The sequence below is a fragment of the Caretta caretta genome, chromosome 10 (genome assembly GCF_965140235.1).
Source record: "Caretta caretta isolate rCarCar2 chromosome 10, rCarCar1.hap1, whole genome shotgun sequence".
Lineage (NCBI taxonomy): Eukaryota > Metazoa > Chordata > Testudines > Cheloniidae > Caretta > Caretta caretta.
Genome location: NC_134215.1, coordinates 20,416,417 through 20,420,625, shown reverse-complemented (window position 1 = coordinate 20,420,625; position 4,209 = coordinate 20,416,417).

Below are 4,209 nucleotides of genomic sequence, written 5' to 3'. Positions count from 1 at the left end.
ATTTCATCCTCAGTAAAATGCAGGGTGGCACCGAGGCATCAAAGCAGATCCCGTCCCAGCAGAGGTGTTGGACACTCAGGGAGGTATACCAGCTTGTGGGATATAGTCCTGTTTCCCAAAGAGCATTTCGCTGGGGCATACACTGGGCACTTGGTGTCCCTGCCTGTGGCTCCCACCACAGTAAGGGAATCTGCTACTGGCAACTGAAGGGGTCGATTTACAGCAGTTTGTGTCCACTAAAAAATCTGTTTCTGAGCTTCCCACCCGCATCTTACTCAGGGTTCCGGGGGTAGGGTGGTCCGTCTCCCCTGACACCCCTATTACTGCTCCGCCATCGCCATCACAGAGGCACCCCCCTTTTCTTTCCTCTTTGGGAACTCATTTTTCCAGTGTCCCTCTTGTTGACACAAGGCACACTGGTTGCGACCCAGTCGTCTCTCCTGCGGGCCCGGACGTTCGTGTCCACGGCCCCTTCCTTCCCGGCCACTTCTCTTAGTGCCAGCCTGTACCGCTGTTACCATCAGTCTTACTTGCTTTCTCTCCTTCTCTGTCTCTCTCAGACTATAAGCTTGGTTTGCAGTCTAAGATTTGTGCCATGGTCATGCCCATTAAATTCTCCTTTTTTTGTAACTTTCTCTTAATATCAGGGGCTGCTCTGCTTGTAAAAATTCCCTTAATAAGTGACTCAGTTGCCTGATCATCGGGGTCTGCATTAGTGTTCTGTCAAATTGTGTCCCGAATACGCTGTAGAAAGACCCCTGGGCTTTCTTTTAAATCCTGCATTACTTCATATGGCTTTGCCCAATTATTATGTCGGACAGCCAAGTGATGGAGTCCATGCAAAAGCAACTCCTTATAGGAGGTAAGGTGGGTCATATCCCCATGATCGTTTGGATCCCACTTGGGGTCTGCTCGGGGGACTTGTGCATTCGGGTCAGGGACATTAATACGATCCCGGTCGTACCGTTTCTGCACCTCCTCCCTTGCCTTGGACACAACCTGTTGTCTTTCAACCTCAGACAATAGGGTTCGCAGGAGGATGTTACAATCATCCCAGTCCAGCTTGTGACTGCTGAGGCACCCCTCAAAGACTGATATAAATTTGCTTGGGTTGGTGGAAAACTCTCCTGCCTGTGCTTTGAAAGCAGCCAAATCCACAGGATTAAAGGGCACATGAGTATAAACCTGCATAGTCGTGGCCGGACACCTGTCCGATCCAGACCGGGCGACTTTAGTTTCGGTGATTAAGGGGTATAGGCCAACCATTGGGGACTTACAAGGTGTGGGTGTACGGGCCGAAGGGGACACCGGCTCTGCCATTACAGTGGGGGTGGAGGTCTGGGGACTAACATTAGCTGCTACCAAACCAGTCGGAGTCAGATTACAGTGCTGTAATATATCTGGTCGAGTACATAAAGTCAGAAACAAATGCGCATACATATGGTCATTCCATTTCCTTGTTCTCTGACAGAACAGTAACTGAAGGATCGTGTTGTAATTAATTGACCCTCCTGGTGGCCACCACTCCCGGTCCTCTAGTTGATATTGAGGCCAGTCAACTGTACAGAATCGTTTTAATTGGCTCTTAGTCATCGGATCCGCACCAAATACCTTCCAGTTTGCTAGAATGCATTCTAGGGGAGTACACCGTGCCCTAACCCCCGAGCTCTGTCCCTGTCCCATACCTACAGGGTAACTCTGGGCGTCCCCAGGTTCCAACAGAGCATACAATCCGGATTTCAAAAGGTTCCTACCTTATCCAAGGGACCGGTTCTTCACCGTTGTCCACATGCTCCTCCCCTATGTCCAAGGGACCAGTTCTTCACCATCATCCACAACTACTTCTCCACTATATGAGTGCGTTGCACCGTTGTGTCCTCCGGGGTCGATCAAATCGCGTCTCCTCCGAGGCCCCGGTGAACTCACCGGTGTGCACTGGGCGTCGGTTCTCACTGCAATCCTCGACCTCCAGGAGGGGTCCGGGCAAAGCTAAATTGCAGCCTCGGGCTCACCCAGGGATTCCAAAAGCTGTTGCCGGCACCCAGTGCTGAGAGGCTAAACAACAGCTGAAGTTGGTTCGCTACCCGGTGTGCTACACCCAATAATCACAATGGAGTGGAGAAGCAGAAAAGTTTATTTGCAGCTGCAAAAAGGTACAGGGAGAATAGAATCTCAAATCGTGCACACAGAGCAGGAAGTTACACAGGCTTTTATACATCCTTTTTCCCAGCATACTTATCGAATAGCAAGCTGCCCTAAGTATCCATATAGCCAGCCAATCCAGTTCCCAGTTAGTGCCCTTGTTCTCTGTATCATTTCTTAAACCATACATAAAGCTGCGTTATTCAGCATTATTCTTCCATATCTGCTCTGTTTGGTCTTGCTTAGTTTCAGGCAGTCTGACTCTGCAACATATTGTTGCAGATCCTCAGCATAACTGCTGTGAGTGCCTCCAGGGCGGGGGCAAGGACACTTGGACCTAGTACGCAGAGCTGCTGCTAGTGCCTCCAGGCCGGAGGGGGGGCCAAGGACACTTGGGCCTAGTGCGAGGGGGCTTCATCGACATTCGTGGTCTTCCATCCCCTCGAGTTACCTAGTGGCCATGCCCCAGTGTCCCCAACAATTTGTACTTTATTTATACACACCCATCACCCACTTAAACCACACACCGGAACTAACAAACTAGAGGTGTAGCCAAGATAGAATGAAAACCCTTAATTCCTTGTTTTCTTGCTTAAAAAGGACATAATGGGAAAAGATGATAGGAAGAATGAGGTAAGATGCCCCAGTATTCTCAAAAACCAAAATAGGGTTACAACTACTCTTTTACCCTTATGGAAAGTCCCTTCCTCCACCCTAAGCAGAGCTGATATATGCCTGCAGGGAAGCTTTCCCTGCAGATAGAGAGCAGACTTCATCCATCAGGGGTATCTCACTATCTGATCTTGAGCAAATCACTTATTCTCTGTATCTCAGTTTCCTATCTGTAAAATAGCAATAATAATCTGATGCCTTCAGCAGCACTAATAGATCCATACAATTTTTTAGAATAGTGTATGGTGTTTTTCAAATATTCAAATTAACTTATTACATTATAAGCAAAACCAAACATACATGAAGCTCTGCAAACCTTGGCAGGTCTGGGGAACAAGCTTTGGGGGGAGGGATAGCTCAATGGTTTGAGCATGGAGCAAAAATTGGGGATGGGTCCTGCTTTGAGCAAGGGGGGTTGGACTAGGTGACCTCCTGAGGTCCCTTCCAACTCTGATATTCTATGTTCATTGGGCTTGAAAGGTTGGGAGAGGTTTCTGATATTACCCTTGTAATGCTAACTCAGTGCAATCCATCTCATTTTACTTTGCTCCTCAGCTCCTGAAGGCATAAGAAAACAGTATCCTCTGTGGTGAAGCACCGTTAGCTGGACAGGACAGGGTATCTTGCACTGCCTATTTTCCTCTCATGCCCATACTTCACATTATATTGCATCATAACTTCATAAGTGGTTTCTTGATTCTTCTCCATACTCAAAGCCTGCACTTGCCCTTTTGCCTGTTTTGATGCTTTGCACATTTGTATGTTTTTTTTTTTTAAGTTAACTTTATAGCCTCTGAGCAAATACATATCTTCTCTTCTGTAGCCCACCACCACCCTGTCTCTACTCAGGAAATGTTTTAAGGGGGGGGGGTCACAATTTCAAGGCTGTCTCTTTAGCTTCCATTCTGTAACATTCCTCAATACTTTCTTGTGCCTTTTATACTCATGTGGAAGAGGAATCTTTCATAGATTTCATTCTTTTTAGGTATTCTGCTAGGATCCCATTAAAATCAGTGCGCTCCATGGGTGAGAGATGGACGTTATTAAAAGTATCTATGAGTCTTGCACCAAGTACAGTTAGTAAGACCACTTTATCAACAGCGCCACTCATCCACATACAACCACCTCTGTTTGAAGCACTTTCACAATTCAGAGGCTCAAGCCCCTTCAGGCTAAGCTCGGCCCGAGCCGGGACTTGAACCTGTGCCCCTGTAAACCGCCTCTGCGCCTTCGGGGTGGGCGGCTACTCTCCTCTCTCCACGCTCTCCTCACGCCAGTCCTCCAGGAGTAGCGAGAGCAGAGCTAGAGCAGCTGTCACTCCGCGCTCTGTTCTTGCCGCCGTGCGAGCCTCTCTATGGGTGGGGAGGTGTCGTTTTCACTTCCGGGGAGGTCGCC